We start from the raw sequence: 19,019 nt of genomic DNA on the forward strand, positions 1-19,019 counted from the left end.
GGGAAGAGGCACAGAACCGAAATGCATTTACCTAAGCTACGTGCTTCAAAATCTGGGGGCATGAGCCACAGTTCATTTTTCATGCTGTGAGTGAGAGAGTTTGTGTGAATCAAGGCTCCGTGTGGGTGAGCTTTTAGGGGGAAGGGTTGAAGTGTAAGGGGTGAAACGTTCTTGAGCCCTGTCACGGTGCTGTGCTCTGGGGGGCCAGTCAGCCACAGGCGGGACTGTTGGTAGCTCTGAAGACCCCTCCTACGTATAGACAGTTCTCCTCCTTGTGTTTGTGGGGTAGACCCCTCTGAGGAACAAGGGCCTGGAGTGAAGGTACGTTCTGTTTCCCAGCAGCCCTGTGGGGAGGGCCCTGGGGCCAGTGGCACCTTCTCCTGCAACCATGGCCAGTTGTTGATGGAGGCCTGTTTTGTGGGAGAAGGGAGTGGGAGCCTGGGTCTGCCTGCCCTGCCATCTGACCCCACGCTTGGAGCCTTCCCATCTACACCTGGATCAGATTGCTAGGGCTGCCATAACCAAGTACCACAGACTGGGTGGCTTAAACAACAGATTTATCTTCTCGCAGTCCCAGAGGCTGGAAGTCCAACATCAAGGTCTTGTCCAGGTTGGTTTCTTTGGGGCCTTTCTCTTTGGCATCTTCTTAGGTCATCACGTAGTCTTCCCTCTGTGCGTGTCTGTGCCCAAATTTCCTCTTCTTGTGAAGACATCAGTCACATTGGATTGAGACCCACCATACGGGACCTCATTTTAATTTAATTACCTCTTTAAAGACCTTAACTCCAAACATAGTCGCATTCTGGGTTACTGGTTAGAGCTTCAACACAGGAATTTGGGGGGTATATAGTTCAGCCCCTAAAAACACCCAAACGTTGAAAGGAGCTGGCTTGGATCTGAAGGGCAAGTTCCTGCAACTATCAGAGTGGGGAACAGGGTGGACAGGACCTGGGTGCTTCTTGGCTTCTGGGGCGAGGAGGACCTGACCCACCACTTCCCAGGAACCTGCGCACACCTCCGCCAGTCTGACATGGGGTGACACATTTCCGAGGAATGCTGGTGGTCTAAGAAAATGGCTTTAGGCACGCAGCAGAACTCTAATCCCCCCACAAAGAATGAGCCCTGTTAGGCTAATTATAAATCTGTCTTCTTTATTTATTGCTGCAAGTTCCTTCAGGCAGTGGTTTCTAAGGCTGGCTGCTCATCAGAATCACCTGGGGAGTTTAAAAACAGAAACGAAGAAACAAAACGAGATTCTTTGCTCCCATCCCAGAGCTATAGAATCAGAGTCTCAGCCCTGGGGAACTGACATTCTTCAAAAGAAACTCCTTAGAGAAAGTGTGGTAAAATGCTAATGGTAGGATCCAGGTTGGGTATTCACTGTAAAATCCTTCCAATTTTGCTGTACATTTGAAGTTTTTCATATAAAATGTCAATGAGAAAATAAAAGGATACCTGGGTGATCCTGATACGCAGAAAGATTTACAAATATGTTCTTAACATTCTCGTCTCTACTGGCACTTGTCACCTTGCATTGTTGCTGTTGATTCATCAGATAACAGATTTGTGAGCTCCTGCTGCAGAGTCTTCTGTTGGGTGCTGGGAATTGGGGAATGAAAAAGCCATCTTCCTTAAAAACGCCATGAAATACTATCTCATATCCATCAGATTGGCCAAAAAATTAAAAGTCTGACCATATCAAGTTTAACCAAGACTGAGTAGTGGGAACTTTGGGGCACCACTGGTTGGAGTGCAGGCTGGAAAACTGCTTTTGGAAAATAATTTGGCATCCCCTAGAAAGGTTGAATCCCATTCCTAGATATATCTCTACGAGAAAGATGAGGCCCTGGAGGTGCATTCAAGAACATTCATAGCATCATCATTTGTAATAGCATAAAATGGACATGACTAAAATGTCCATCAAAGTAGAAAAGGTAAACTATGGAGAAATCACACAATGGAATTCTACCAAGAGGTGAAAACAAACGAGACCTAGCTACCTTAGAGCAACAGGATGAATCTTACAAACGCTATCTTGGGTGAAATACCTAGGTCAGATGCAATTCTCATAAAAATGCATACATAAATTCCATTTATACAAAGGTCAAAACCAGGTAGTACCTAGAAAAGCAAGAGCTTGACAAACCCTCTCAGGGAAGTGGTTACCTCTAGGGGTGCAGGAGGCAAAGAGATTGGGAAGCTTCAAAAATGATTCACTTTGGGGTGCTCACCTGCCTCAGTCAGTAGAGCACACGACTCTTGATCTCAGGGTCATGAGTTCAAGTCCCACCTTGGGCATGGAGCCTACTGAAAGAAATTGTAAAAAAATTTCATTTTATTATTGTTCTTTAAAATGTACATACAGGTGACAAGTATACTTTCGAATGCATGATCTATTTCATAATAAAAACATTAAAAAAAAGACATTATCCTGGTCCTAGACAAACTCATAACAGAACAGGGTATGAAGAAGAACAATTAACTGTAGAATAACATGACTGGTATAGGACCCAGGAGCACAGGGAATGTGAGTCTGAGCCCTGTCTCCTGAGAGGGCAGGGTCTAGGGAGGGGGATGCTGAGAAAAGGAAGAGGGTTATTGACCAGGTCAAAGGAAGAGAAAAAGGGCATTCTTGGGGGTGGGGGAGGGGGAGAGACAGAGGCACCTGAAAGAAAACCCTATTCTTAGAAGTCCTTATTTCTGGACCCCGACTTGGCTAAGCTCTGAGCTACCACCTTCATGCTTTTCCTGTATCAACATGACACCCTAGGTAAAGACTAGAAACCCGAGCAATCTTTTCCAGGGGAATGAGGCTATACAAGCTGAAAGTCAGGAAATGTGTGTAGTTGATGGCACTTTATGGGCTCAAACCTGGATTAAAAAAAAAAATGCTGCATTATATAAGTCAACCAACTCTTTGATGCGATCATCTTACAATGACATTTCAGTTATTCTTTGTATGTAAGGCAATGTTATTAATTTACTATAAACACTATGAGGGGTTCTAAATGTGAGTAATAGTAAAAATCCATAAAATGGCGACCTCAACTCTCTTCCCTTGTGAATTTGCATGTTGATAGGATGTTTTATTAAGAAGTCACTTAGCTATGGGTAAAATGACAGACAGACTGCTTAAGAAATATTCAGTTACAAACAAGCATTGGCCTGGAGGAAGCCAAGGAGAAAGCAGCTTATGGATTGCAGTTCATTATTTGCTTATACAGGTGAACACTTCTGTTTAACCTTCATGATTTGAAACAGGCTACCAGCCCACCCACCACTGAGTGTTCCACTCATATCCCTGCCCCCCACCTCTTCTGCAGACATACAATTCTATCTGGCCCCACCAATCACTTCTTGATACTCTCTCTTCTGGTGTTTCTAGTGCCTTCCAACGTTTTTATGCCATGATACACATAGAAAGAATTGGTACAACACAATGGAATAAACTGGCGGAGATGTGAAGGCACCTATCTGTGGGGGGCTTGGAATTTTTACATCTTTTTATGTTATGCAATTATAACAAAGATAAGTAACTAGATAAATAAATAAAAATGTAGGGAAAACATTATATATGAAATTTGTATAAAACTTCCAAATGAAACCTTTTCAAGTGTTTGACTGAGAAACCTGGACTGCCTTCCATGAATACCACTTTTAATGTCAGCTTTTATGCCTAAAATGACTCTGAGTAAGATTTAAATAATGGTCTCTTCAAGATGTTTAAATGATGATTTCTTAAAATTCTTCCTAGTTACCATGTTTTAAAACTTTGCATGAGCAAGTGGCAGAAATTTAAAACCGTTTAAAAAAAACTTTTTTGTTAATGTTTATTTATTTTGGAGAAAGAGAGAGACAGAGTGCAAGTGGGGGAGGGGCAGAGAGGGAAACAGAATGTGAAGCAGGCTCCAGACCCTGAGCTGTCAGCACAGAGCCTGATGTGGGGCTCAAACTCACGATCCGCAAGATCATGACCTGAGCCGAAGTCGAATGTTCAACCGACTGAGCCACCCAGGCACCCCTAAAAACATTTTTTAAGCATGCAAAATTTAGGGGCACCTAGGTAGCTCAGTCGGTTAAGTGTCCGACTCTTGATTTGGACTGAGGTCACGATCTCACAGTTCTTGAGTTTAAGCCCTACATCGGGCTCGGCAGACAGTGCCGTGCATGCTTGGGGTCCTCTCCCTCTCTCTCTGCCCCCGCCTTGCTCACCTGTGTATGTGCACTCTCTTTCTCTCTCAAAATAAATAAAATAAACATTAAAAAATTTTTTAAGCATCTAAAATTTGTACCTGTTGAAATGAAAATCAGAACCACAATGATTGAAATGAAAATCAGAACCACAATCAGAACCACATATCACCTATGTGTGAGAGGTTGGGATGGCTATTTTCAAAAAGGCAAGACATAACAAGTGCTGAAGAGGATGGGGAGAAAATGGAACCTTCGGGCGCTGTTGGTGGGAATGCAAGCTAGTGCAGCCACTGTGGAAAGCAGTGTGGGGATTCCTCAAGGAATTAAAGGTAGAACTACCATATAATCCAGCAATCCTACTTCTAGGTATATGTCCAAAGGAAATGAAATCTCTATCTTGAAGAGACATCTGTGCTATCCCCATGTTTGTTACAGCATAATTCACAATAGCCAAAGTATGGAAACAGCCTAAATATCTGTTAATGGATGAATGTATCAGGAAAATGTGGTGTATATATAAGCAATGGAGTATTATTATTCAGCTTTTAAAAAGAAGGAAATCTCTCTCTACATAAAATAAAATAAAATAAAATAAAATAAAATAAAATAAAATAATAAGATAAAAGTGGTGCCTGGGTGTTTCAGTCCGTTGAGTGTCCTACTCTTGATTTCTGCTCAGGTCATGCATGATCCCAAGGTCATGGGATCGAGCCCTGCATCTGGGTCTGCATGGAGCATGGAGCCTGCTTGAGATTCTGTCTGTCTGTCTGTCTGTCTGTCTCTCTATCCTTCTACCCCCAGCCCCACTCATGCTCTCTCTCTCTAAAAAAAAAAAAAAAAAAAAAAAAAAAAAAAATTTAAGAAGAAAGAAATCTTGCTATGCAGGACATAGGCAGATCTTGAAGGCATTATGCTAAGTAAAATAGCCAAAGAAAGACAAAAACTGCATAGTAGCACTTATATGTGGAATCTAAAAAAATAAATAAATAAAAGTGGAACTCCTAGAAACAGAGCAGAACAGTGGTTACCAGGAGCTGGTGGGTAGGGACAGTAGCACAGAGCCCAACGCCGGGCTTCAACTCCTGAGCCATGAGATCATGACCTGAGCTCAAGTCCAGTGCTTAACTGACTGAGCCACCCAGGCACCCCAAGGAAGCTCTTTTTTTTTTTTTAATTTATTTTAATGTTTATTTTATTTTTGAGACAGGGAGAGACAGCATGAACAGGGGAGGGTCAGAGAGAGAGGGAGACACAGAATCTGAAACAGGCTCCAGGCTCTGAGCTGTCAGCACAGAGCCTGACGCGGGGCTCAAACTCGCAGACCACGAGATCATGACCTGAGCCGAAGTCAGATGCCCAACCGACTGAGCCACCCAGGTGCCCCATCAAGGAAGCTCTTTTAAGAGAAGTAGGAAATTCAGTCAACAAGAGGGGGGAAAAAAAGACGTATTTTAACCCAAAAAATAAAATATTTTTGAGTGGTAAAAAATATAATAAATTAAGTGGCCAGAGAAACACAAGCTTCTCTAGGGGAAACACTAGGGAGTGATAGTGTTGCAAATTGCTACGTCCTGTCCAGAAGGACCGGCAGCTACTGAGCTCCAGCAGACAGTTTGGTCACGCAGGGGTGTGGGTGCTGTATGGCCACACGTTCTGGTCCTTCAATTCCTTTATAACTCAGGACTTTTATAATCTCTATCTCAGTTGTCGTGCTCTAGCCAAAATATTGCTCCTCTCCCTCCCATCCCCCACCCAAAAGGCATCAATGTCCGTCCATGCCTGGCACTCTATGTACACTCCTGTTTTTATTCTTTTCTCTTGGCTGGCTTACTCCCTACCCCCATTCAAGCAGTCGCACCGCTCCCTCCACCCCACCACCCCTCCCGCTGTCCTTTCGCTCATGCTCATTCTCTTCCCTCATAGGTACCTCTTGGCCCCCCGGCACTCAGGACTTCTCTCACGACTATTATAATAGTCTTTCAGCTGGTTCTCATGCACGATGACAAAATCCCATTCCTCAGGCACAGGTTTTTCAAGCAAGCCCTACGCCAAAAACCTTCAATCGGTCCCAGCACTTTCTGAAGGAAGGCGAATGCCCAGCCTAGCTGCCAGCACCTTCCTATCAATGTCCATCCACAGCCTTGTCTAACTCAGTGCCTGCTCACTGACTGGAAGCCCTAACCCCAGGTGCTTCCCCTGGGTGACCTACTTTCTCACCTGTGCTCATGCCCAGACACCAATAATCGCTGCCTGGGTATTGCGCCACAGAGCCTGTAGGTTAAAACAAAACAAAATAAAACAAAACTCTAGGACTTTCTGGGGCTTTGTAACTTCCTGTGCAAAGGACAAAGGAGTTGGTGGAGGCAATGCGGTAATAGCTTTTCTCCAGACTGTTAAGCATTGGAAGTGTATGTAAATCTCACTCTCCAGTTTCTGCGTTGCTGAAAAGCGTCTGCTCTTGGGAAAGAACTTTTCTGTATTCTCATATTATCATGGGAAACCTTGCAACCGTTTTGTAAACAATTTTTAAAACAATTAGGCTTACAGATATTTAAACACTTTTTAAAGATCTTCATTGTTAAAAGTGTGGTAAAGTACACATAACCTAAAACGTGCCATTTTAGCCGTTTTTAAGTATTTGGTTCAGTGGCATGAAGTACATTCACACTGACGTGCGACCATCACACCATCCGTCCCCAGAGCTCTTTTCATCTTGTGAAACAGAAACTCTGTGCCCATGAAACACTAACTCCTTATCCCCTCTCCTCCAAGTCCCTAGGTACCACCATTTGACTTCTTGTGTCTACGAATTTGGCTCTTCTAGGTATCCCATCTAAGTGGAATCAAACGGTATTTGTTCTTTTGTGACTGGCTTATCTCACTTAACGTAATATCCTCAAGGTTCATCTGTGTTGTAACCTGTGATAATTTCATACCTTTTTAAGGCTGAATGGTATTCCGTTGTATGGATTTACCACATTTTGTTTATCCATGCATCCATCGATGGACACTTGGGGTGCTTCTACCTTTGGGCTATTACTGATCACACTTACATGAACATGGGTGTGCGAATATCTCTTTGTACGCTCAAAGATGTTTTACATGTTCATCAATATGAGTTTTGGTCGAGCCAGTGTTTGCTGGTGTCAGTTCTTCCATAATAAAGCTAATTTTGTTTTTGATTTATTTTATTTTCTTTAAAATTTTTTTTTTAACATTTATCTATTTTTGAGAGGTAGAGAGAGACAGAGCATGAGCAGGGGAGGGGCAGAGACACAGGAAGATACAGAATCCGAAGCAGCTGCAGTCTCCTAGCTGTCAGCCAGAGCCCAGCACGGGGCTCGAACTCGCAAAAAGCAAGATCGTGACCTGAGCTGAAGTCGGATGCTTAACCAACTGAGCCACCCAGGCGCCCCATAGTAAAGCTGATTTTAGAAGATAGATTCTGATCCAATCTGCATTATTTGAGGGAGTTCTGTCTACTTCAAACACTTAGATGACTTTACGATTTGAATTAGTCTTCACAATGTATAGCTAACAAACCTTTAGAGTATTTCTGCCTACTCACCCAGAACAGCTTTGGTAAAAATTTTATGCCACTTTGTGAATGTTAGAGTTCCAAAAATTATGAAGATTAGAAAGAATAAGTGAGATGGCATAGAATATGGATTCATTTTAAGAAAACTTAAGACACTGATAAAACACCACTGGGGGGGGGGGATGTTGTGGGAGAATATTGGTTCCCTGAAGAGGTCCATATACTAATTCTGTGAACTTGTGAATATGTTACATTCCCTGGAAAAAAAAGACATTGCTAATGTAATTAAGTTAGGGCCTTGAGATGGGGAGTTTATCCTGGATTTTTTGGATGGGTGGGTCCAAACTGGAGTCTTTAAAAGCAGAAGAGGGGGACAGAAGAGGTCAAATGCCATTTGGGAAGGACCTCACCTGCCATTGCTGGCTTTGGAGGAAGGGGCCACAAGTCAAGGATTATGGGCAGCTTCCAAGAGCTGGAAAAGGCAGGCAAACAGATTTTCTCCAGAGTCTAGAGAAAGAAACACAACCCTGCTGACACTAAATTTTAGCCCCGTGAGACTTGAGTTAGACTTCTAATCTACAAACAATAAAATAATACGTGTGTGTTGTTTTAGGTAAGTTTGTAGCTAAAAATTTAAGAGCCAAATTTGATAGTCTGTGAGTGGCTTCCAATCATCTGATGTTGAAGAGTACTTTGAGTCAGTTCAGGTCAAAGAGGAGAGTGACATAACTGATCAGTAGTGTTTTCTATGAGTGGGATGACAGCACAGGGACCTCGTGTTTGCCACTGCTGTTCTGGCCTCAACATTCACCGTTTTTTTTAACTCTTTTATTTCCTGTGTTGCTTTCCACGGATCCCGCTGTCACAACTTGTAAAAGCATAAACAAAGCTCCTGGTCAGATGCAGCCCCAGAAATGTTAGGAACCATCCACAGGTATCTGCCAGAGACACCCAGTGATGGTTGGTAGGTCACTACATTGACCTCAGAAATGGATGCCAGGAGGGGAGGCTGGGTGGCTCAGTCCGTTAAGTGCTCAACTCTTGCTTTCGACTCAGGTCACGATCTCATGATTTGTGGTTTCGAGCCCCGCATCCAGCTTTGTACTGACAATATGGAGCCTGCTTCGAATTCTCTGTCTCCCTTTCTCTCTGTTCCTCCCTGCTCGTGCGCTCTCTCTCTCAAAAATAAATAAACATTAAAAAAAAAAAATTTTAAAGAGTGGTTGCCAGCAGTGCTCCGTCCTACCTCCATGACTTATCAGCGTGTTCTTCAGTTTCCAGCTGCTAGAATCTGCATCTCTGTGTGTGATATTGTACCGGAGCATATTTGGACTTTGCACAAGAGCTTTTAGAATGCTTGGAATTTTCTGAGTGACAGTGGTGAGAAGAATGTCTTATGATAAGCCCCTTTCAGTCACACCTGAGTTTATGCTAATGAGCTGACTCTTCCTGGGCCCCAGGAGGGCATTAGGGAGGGGGCTGGTTGCCAGAGGAACCAACCCTGTGATCAGAAGGCTGGAAGTTTTGGACCACCCTCCTCCCTGCCTTCATTTGTATCAGTAGCGTTTTACAGCCTGCGAGGAGAGGAGAGGGACTGGGGACTGAGTTCACTCACCAACGGTCAATGATGTAATCAAATGTGCCTATGTGATGGAAGCTCTACAAAACCCCTAAGTGTGGGGGTTTGGGGAGCTTCTGAGTTGGTGAACATATCCATGTGCCAACTCCATGGGAATAGAAACGCCCGTACTCCAGACCCTTCTGGACCTTTCCATATGTACCTCTTCACCTGGCTGTTCATTTTTATTCTTTATAATAAATTGGAAACAGTAAGTAAAACAGTTTCCTGGGTCCTGAGAGTCATTATAACAAATTGAGGATAGGGCTGTAGGAACCCCTCACAAAGGTGTGCATGACCTGTAGTGGGTCCCACTACTTGTGGTTGGCTTCTGAAGTGGGGGGCAATCCTATGGGGTTGAGCCCTTAACCTGTGGGATCTGTGCTAATTCTGGGTAGTTGGGTCAAAACTGAATCAACTTGTAGGACACCCAGTTAGTGTCCATGGAGAATGAGAGACTTGCTTGGCGGGGAAACCGCACACATTTTGTGTCAGAAGTGTTGTGAGTAGAAACAGATCATAGTACTGTGCCTGAAGATTCTTCTCCCTCCCAGGAAGCAAACCCACACTGCCCCACAGCGCCCAGGAATCAAACCCCACCCTCACCCCCACCCACGTAGCAGATCAAAGAGGCGTCTGTTTTAGACAGAATGCCGGAGGATGGTGCATCAACACCCCGCTATTTCAGCTTGGGTTGGATAATTCCGAGGCTTGTGTTTTGTGCCCAGAGTTTCCCTGCAGGGTTAAGCTTCGTTCTCCCATCACTCACCCACCCAAGAGATAAACTCGCCATCTCCAGACCCTTAACTTAATTACATTGGCAATGTCTCTTTTTTCCAGGTAATGTAACATATTAATCAATTATTAATCTCAGGATTAGGATGTGGGGAACCAGTATTCTGCCTCTCACCAACCCCCCCAAATTAGTGTCTTATCAAGGTCTTAATTTTCCCTAAAATGAATACTAATTCCATGCCACTTATTCTTTCTAATCTGTGTAATTTTTGGAACTCTAACATGTGTGAGGTTGGATTTTCTGCTTCTCTGCTCCTGCTTTCTTTCTTTTTTTTTTATAATAAGGAATTTCTTTTTTTTTAAGTTTATCTATTTTTTTTTGGGGGGGGGGAGGGGCAGAGAGATTCCCAAGCAGTCTCCATGATGTCATCAGAGAGCCCAACTTGGTGCTCGAGCTCAAGAACCGAACCATGAGATCATGACCTGAGCCAACATCAAGAGTTGGATGCTTAACCAACTGATGCTCCCAGACACCCCTCTGCTCCTGCTTTCTAAACAGGCTGTGCATTTCCAAATATTCAGTATTTAAAAAGAAGAGATATACGGACATGATAAAAAGCCAAGCAGCATGAAAGGGTATATAGAGAGAATGAAAAGTGTCCTTGTTCTACTCTTGACTTCAAATTCTCTAAATTACCTGCAGAGGCAGACGTCATTTTAGGATTTTATCTCTTAAAAATTTTTTATTTTTATATTTATTATTATATTATTATATTATTATTAATGCTTACTTTTTAATTTTTTTTTCAACGTTTATTTATTCTTTTTGGGACAGAGAGAGACAGAGCATGAACGGGGGAGGGGCAGAGAGAGAGGGAGACACAGAATCGGAAACAAGCTCCAGGCTCTGAGCCATCAGCCCAGAGCCCAACGCGGGGCTCGAACTCACGGACCGCGAGATCGTGACCTGGCTGAAGTCGGACGCTTAACCGACTGCGCCACCCAGGCGCCCCTAATGCTTACTTTTTAGAGAGAGAGAGAGAGAGAGACAGAGCGCAAGCGGGGGAGGGGCATAGAGAAAGGGAGGCACAGAATCTGAAGCAGGCTCCAGTCTCTGAGCTGTCAGCACAGAGCCCAATGTGGGGCTTGAACTCATGAACTGTGAGATCATGACCTGAGCTGAAGTCAGGTGACTGACTGAGCCACCCAGGGGCTCCGGATTTTTTTAAATATAATTAAGCCTGTATACATATATGCCCCTTTTTTATACAAAAGGTAATGTATCAAACTGCTGCTCTATCTTGTACATTAAAAAAATTTTAAGTATTCCTTTCCATATCAATGTACATAGTTTCTAATTTTTTGCGTTATCTTTTATCTGCTGAGCTTGAAGATAGGGAATTGCTTTTCTTTAGCTATGAGATAAACTGCAGCTTTACCCTCACTCATTTTTAAAAAAATGAGTCTCTTATTTCTTAGCATCTTTTTTAGCACAGCCTAGTGCTTTTACGGCCACATCTGTGCTGATATGCACAGGTGATGTATTTGGCTGGCACAAGTCACAATCAAGACGACAACATTGATGATGGCGATGCCAATACCTCGTGATTTTCCCCATACCACAAACTCTTCATCCACATTTATTTTTCTGATTGAGTTTTTATGAGTTAGGAGTTATTATTTCATGTGAAGCCTAACCAGTTCGTCTCAAAATTAGAGCTATTCCACTGCTTTATGGAGGAGAACATTTTAGTAGAGAAAGGGCATCCTTTACATATGAGCATGAACCACAGTGTGTTTGAATTAGTATTCAGAAGAGTGTGTCTCTAAAGGAAGCCTGCTGTGGCTGGGAGAAAAGGAGATGGTCGTTGGTTAAATGGGAGAGGACATCACAGAGACCTCAGGAGTCCCCACCACTGCATTTATGAAACAGTCATTCCTAAGGCCACGTTTTGGTGGTTTCCTCCCAAGGGTAGCTAAAATGTTCTTTCATGCTACTACACACTGGCCTTTTTACAACGTCTATGTTAAAAGAACAAACCAAATTCCCTCTAGAAGAGGTGATCTCAGGGGACTCCTTATCAGCTGGAATTCAGAAGACCCTAATGTTTCATGATCTAATTTGATTTTCAAGTTGTTCCAGATGCCTTTCTGCAGTAACACTTCTAGTAATTAATGGTCGCAGACAGTGGGGTCCGCTCACACTTTTTTTTCTTTTTTTTTTGACCTCCGGAGAATGCAAACCGTGGTAGAAACTTTGCATGACAGAGAAAGTTAACAGCATCAGGCAGAACCTGGAAGATTCCTTGTGTCAGCTGAGCTCCTAGCTCCTGCTTCAATACATTTGATCTTATATTGGATGCGATTACCTTTTTAGTTGTTTTTAAATAGTTTTTTAGTTTTAAAAAGGATTATGGGACAGATTATTATTTTTTTCTTAGTAGTGGGCTTTCCATAGAGTCAAAGAATTTAGGGAGATTCTTTAAGCAATTATAAAAGAAAAAGTGAGGATTCTGAGAAGTTAGAAGTATAACTTCTGAATAATTCAACTTTTTTCCCAAAACAAAATAAAAATGCTATGACTTTAATGCATAAATGCATAGGAAGTTATTATCATACTTTCTCAGGAGGATGGAAATTTGGTTGGTTCAAATTCACTTTGAGTATACACAGCAAGTTCCATCAAATAAACCCCTTTATTACTGTAACAGTCTATTAAAGGGAGGCTATTTTAGGTACATGGATTTTTCTCTGTTGGAGGGAAAGCCTCTGAAAATAATTTCATGGTCTAGATCAATGCCCTAACTGGTCCAATTTTGTCATCATGATCAGGGACTGGGGGATAGGAAGCATTTATGATGTGATTCATTGTACAATTACCAGCTATTTCAGGAAATTCCTTTCCAACTTCAGATAACAGTTACTTTGTGCCCTAAGCACTGGGACGACCCCCTTATAATTGTATTCAAGCTCGGGTGGTTCAGGCGCTGCTTTTAGTCATACGCCATGCAGATTCATTAGACCTTCTTTCTCGCTGAGCACTTGGCCACACGGAATGTTCATTTGGAAGTTTCAGTGAAAGGCCCATAGAGCTCCGCTACCCTGCACAAAGTTGTCCTGTATTTGGTCAACTGACTGTTGAATAATTGGCACGGCTCTCGATGCCAACGTGAAAGAACCAGTAAAGGCAAAGAGTGCAATGGCCCGACGGTTAGGAAGGATACTCTGGTCTTGCGTGAATTCCACGGTGTAGGAATGGGTGGTATGTGTATATTTATTGAGGTGCAGGGATAATCCTTCCAGCATAGGGTAGTGGTTCGGAACTTAGACTTTGGAGCGGTACATTAGTGCATGACCTTGGAGACGTTCCTACCCTCTCCCTTTAGTTGTAAAATTATCATAATAATACCTACCTCCCAGGGCTGCTGTGCTTTGGAAAACGAAATCATAAATGTAAAGGACTCTGCCCAGAGCAAGCACTCAAGGCATAGGAATTATCTCTGTACCATTCAACAGCGTGGCGGATGCTATGAACGGGTGCCCCTGCTCTATCCTCTGTCCCTACCCCAGTAGCACATGCTAGCCCAATCCAACTGTTGGTAGCTGCATTATCTCTGCCAGAGGGCTTTCTCTGGCCACCAAACCTGCTCTGTCGTCCTCACAGCAGGCTGGAGAAGCTGAGGAATGAACAACTCTGGAGGTAGCCTTCTAGTAAGGTCAGACTGGTGTATACATACCCCAGATCTCCTGCCTTTTGACTGGAATAAATTAGAATCCCATGCTTCTGCCTGGCTCTGGAATTCCCCAGTGGGACTGAGTTCCAGTAATACACAGGGATGACTTTCTTGATAATGGACCTTTTGCTGGCTGTCTTCCCTTCTGTTTCTCTCTACTGCACTTCTCCACTTGCCACTCCTAAATAAGCTACTTGTACCCAAATCCTTCCTCAGAGTTGCTTCTGGGGAAACATACATTAAGACATTCACCTTGAATATGAGGAAAGACTTTCGTTGTCAATGTTGGACTCAGTCATGCCTATTTATACAGGTCCAGGTCCCAAAATTTCTACAAGAAACCTTCTTGCCAGCAGGATTTGAGGCCTTTTAACCAATTGAGTCATAAATTGTTTTTTTTCTTCTTCTTAATTAGCACAACTGATCTAAAGGGCAACTCTCCAGGGGCTGCTGCCGTGAAAAGACTACCCATCTCTTCCAGATTTGTTCTCTTGACATAGTCATTCTTGATGTTCGATTTGCCATGCTTCTTACCTTGTGACAGAGTTATCTGTTGTCAGGCAGCTTTGACCTTAGAAGGTGGTGCGAAAAACATCACAACTCTCTCTCTGATTAAACCGAGTATCTTTTTTTTTTTTTTTTTTTGAGGAAGATAGGAAAAATAATAAATATAAACACTGAAGATTCAATCTCTGGACACTGTTTTGAACTGAATGCCTTCTAGTTATTTTTGAAAAAAGAGGAAGCATTTAATGAAAGTTTTGAAACTGGCAGTTATTTATTCCAGGAGCATTTATTGCTAGTGGGTGGTGAGCATGTGGGCCTGAGCCCTTGGCAATAAAAAGATCAGTGAGTCCTGCTCCCGCTATGGCTGAGAAAACAACCATGTGAAACACTGACTAAGGTATATAGGTATGGGTTCTTTAAAACATATTTACAAAGCTTGCCTAACACTTTTAAAATTCTATATTTAACCAGCAATATCCTGATTAACTTTCCATAAAGTTATATAGATTGTTCAAAGCAACATTAAAAAATATTTTTGTTTTATTTTGACTTTAAAAAGTGTCCATATTATGTATTATGGTAAAGGAGGGAATGAATTAGCTTTTGATTTGCCATTTCTCATTGATTCCGTCTTTTTAGTGACAGAATGTTTAAGGGGAGGGACTCTGACATTCTTACATGAGTATTGATCTAGTTTTTCACTTCAACTTGAAAGGTTAAATCAGATGAATCACCAATAAATAAATGTTTTTGTCAAGGAGTAGGTGTGGGCATAGCTTGTATAATAACTGAGGTAGGTGCAGAAACATGTGGTACTTATGTTTTGGGAGATATTTTTTGGTTAATAATTCCCAATCCTCCCAAATATCCAAAGTAGACATTGTAGGGAAAAATGCACAGACCTACTCATTCATGCATTTATTACTTCAGTGGATATTTATTAGCAGCTACTATGTACCAAGCACTGATCTAGGAGCTGGGTGTATAATAGGGTTCAAGAAACTAATATGAAGGCTTCTGGGTGGCTCAGTTGGTTAAATGTCCGACTTCGGCTCAGGTCATGATCTCATGATCCGTGGGTTCAAGCCCCGCGTGGGGCTCTGTGCTGACAGCTCAGAGCTTGGAGACTGCTTCCGATTCTGTGTCTCCCTCTCTCTCTGCCCTTCCCCTGCTCACGTGCTCGCTCTCTCTCAAAAATAAATAAACATTTAAAAAAATTAAAAAAAATAGAAACAGACATAAGACTTATGGTCCAACAAACAGATATTATTTAATTAAACAAATGAATGTATAATTATATAGTGAAGAATGTGTATAGTTATAAAGTGACACGTGTTCTGACGAATAGCAGTAAAGTTCTGTGAAATCCCCTAATAGTGGAATCTGACCTAGGCTGAGGAAGGAATGTTTGTGCTGAGACATGAAGGATAGTAGGGTTACCAAGGCCCAAATGGGTTAGGTTACAGAGTGGGGGCTGAGAATGTTCCAAATGGAGATAATAGCAAGTGCAAAAACCCTGGGGTAGGAGGGGAATGGTGTAATTAGATTCTGAAGGAAAGTCTGAGCCCAGAGCAAGTGTGGGCAGTGGGCTAGTTGAGATTGGAGAGAGAGGCTGAGGCTGTGTTTTGAAGGCTTTCTAGGTCATTTAAGGAGATCTGTCCTTATTGGGTGAGCCTTGGGAAGCCAATGAAGGGCTTCATATAGGAGGGAAATGTGACAGGTTTGTGTTTTGAAAAAACAGAAATACTCAGATTGGCACCAAATACATTGGGGTGGAGGGAGGGAAAGTCAGAGACAATACAGGGAGGGATGGAGAATTACTAGGCTGTGGGGAAGTCCAGGGGGCAGATGGCAGTTCCTTGGAGTAGCGTGGAGTGAGGGGGAGAAAGTGACTTGGTTCTAGAGGTAGGTAAGATGTGAAGCTGACAGGACTTGGGGATAGTGTAGCTATGACAAGCAGGAGGGAGGGAGGTGTGGGAGATGGCTCCCAGTTTTCTGACTTGTGTTTCTGCATGCACGATGTTGCCATTCACCAGGAGCTGGGGGCAAGATCATAAATTCGCTCTTCAACATAATAATTTTGAAGTGCGTTTGAGTCTTCTAGGTGGAGGTTTTTTTTTTAAGTTTATTTATTTATTTTGAGAGAGAGAGAGTGTGCACACAAGTTGGGGAGGGGCTGAGAGAGAGGGAGAGAGAGAATCCCAAGTAGGCCCTACGCTGCCAGCACAGAGCCTGACGCGGGGCTCGAACTCACGAAATGGAGATCAAAACCAAGAATCAGACGCTTAACCGACTGAGCCACCCAGGTGCCACCTAAGTGGATTTCTTGAGCTGGCACGAATACATAGATCTGGAGACCAAACTGTTCATTTTTATTATTATATAATTTGTTCTTTCCAAGTTTTTAAAAATTAGATGAAACACTAGGAGTTTGTGTTTGCAAGGGCTTGTGTGCATTTCTCATCCATTTGTAATATCCACGTTAGCTCATAAAAATCAGTTGAAATACATAAAATGGATTTGTCTCCCCACTGTAGATTAAGAAAATGCTTTTCTTGTGCTTTATTACTCTGGAGGTAATTGCATGACGGGAAGTACTGAAATTATTTTTTAAAATTTTTATTAATTTTAATTTTGAGAGAGAGTGTGTGTGCATGTGCGGGCAGGGGAGAGCATGTGGGGAGGGGCAGAGGAGAGGGAGAGAGAGAATCTTAATCAGGCTCCATGAGCCCAATGTGGGGCTGAATCCCATGACCCTGGGATCATGACCTGAGCTGAAATCAAGAGTCAGACGCCCAACTGACTGAGCCACCCAGGTGCCCCAGTAAGTACTGAAATTATGATGTGTAATTTTAACTGGCAATTCCTTTGTAGTTTCTACTAAACTTGAAATATAAAGTTGGTGTTGGCAGTGTGAGAAGTGGAGATGCCCAATGAGTATCTGTTTCAATGTGACCGTGTGTCCTCTGGCGACTTCTTATTCTGCATTTCTACCTAAACAATTCCCTCACTCCCATAAACTTACTGCTGTTCACCTGATAGTTACTTATGGTGTGCACTGGTCCAGGGGCTGGATATAGAGCAGTGAATAAAACACGTAACAATAGACAAAAATCCATACCCTTAAAATGCTTGAAAATGAGAATGAGTCCCAAGTTCATGCTCAGCTCAGACTTCTCTTTAAAGATTTAGACACATCTACATCTAACTATTCCTCAAATTCAAGATACCTAGAATCAAATTCCTTATCCTTTTGTTCTGTTATCTACTCCCTTGAATTCTGACTGTCCAACAGCCTGTGCATCCATCCTTCCACCCAGTTGCCCAATCCGGAGACCTGGGAACCACCCTTAATTTCTCCCTGTCCCTCACTCCTGAAACCTGTCAGTTATCCAGTCCTCCTAATGCTTCGAAAATTGTTGTCACATTTGCCCTTTTGTCTGGCTCCCAAGTGCCCCTGCCTAATGAAGTTGGTTGGCTCTCACCATCTCTTGCCTGGACTGTAAGAACTACCTTGCTGGTCTCTCTGATTCTGTATTGTATCCTTTAAATTCTTCCTCCGTGCGGCTGCCTGAAGGACTGGTTTAAAAGCAGATCTGGCTGTGATCCTCTTTAATGACTCTAAGCTCCTTAATGTGGCATTCAAAGCCCTCCACGATTGTCTTCTGCCCACATCTCCAGTTCACCTCCTCCCACCCTGTCCTTTCTTTGAATGACAATAACAAGGAGGGGCCCGTGGTTACAATTCCCCAAACCTAGAAGGTCCTTCCCGGGATTCTTCACGCATCCCTGCTTCATGCATCCCATGCATCACTGCTATTCAGCCTCTAAGACTAGGCTCATTTGCCATTTCTTCCATGAAAGCTTACCTTGTCCTCTAACTCCCTCCCCAGGACCGGGCAGGTGACTTCCACGGCGTCATGAGAGCGGTCCTTTATGTGCTGTCTTGAAACTTCCCGCCAAGCATTGGGGCTGCCTGTCTTCCTCATGTTTTGAAAGTAAGAACTGTATCTTGGGGCACCTGGGTGGCTCAGTCAGTTGAGTGCCTGACTCTTGATTTTGACTTAGGTCATGATCTCACAGTTCATGAGGTTGAGCCCTGCGTCGAGCTTTGCGCTGACAGCTTGGAGACTTCTTGGGATTTTCTCCCTCTTCCTCTGCCCCTCCCCACCCTCTAAATAAATAAATAAATAAATAAATAAATAAATAAATAAATGTATGTGTGTATATATATATATGTAAAAGAACTGTGTCTTAGCCAATGAGTATAGCCTCAGTGCCTACTGTAATATCTGACACACAGAAGGCCAATAATCAATATGTGTTGAACTGTGCTGCTAAATGTACATTAGAATACTTTTCTATTGGGGAATTTTCAAGAATGTAATGTGTGATTTTTCTTTTCATGGGAGCACGAGTGTAATGTAGAAGAGGCCCTTTAATCTAAACTATATTTGAAATAGAAGGGGAAATAGGACTTTCTGCAAGAAAAAGCTCTTGTCTGTGGCTAAAAAAAAAAAAAAAAAGGTTGAGACCATGAAAATGCTTTGGTATCTAGAAGTCACAATATGCTATTGTTTTTCTTTAAAAGAAAATTGACTTTTACAAATGTCTCAAATGTAATAGCAGCAGACGATATAGCCAGCAAGGGAGTCACTGATTATTTTACATTCTGAAAGCTTCGGCTTCCAGA

The sequence above is a fragment of the Leopardus geoffroyi genome, chromosome D4, assembly GCF_018350155.1.
Source record: "Leopardus geoffroyi isolate Oge1 chromosome D4, O.geoffroyi_Oge1_pat1.0, whole genome shotgun sequence".
NCBI lineage: Eukaryota > Metazoa > Chordata > Mammalia > Carnivora > Felidae > Leopardus > Leopardus geoffroyi.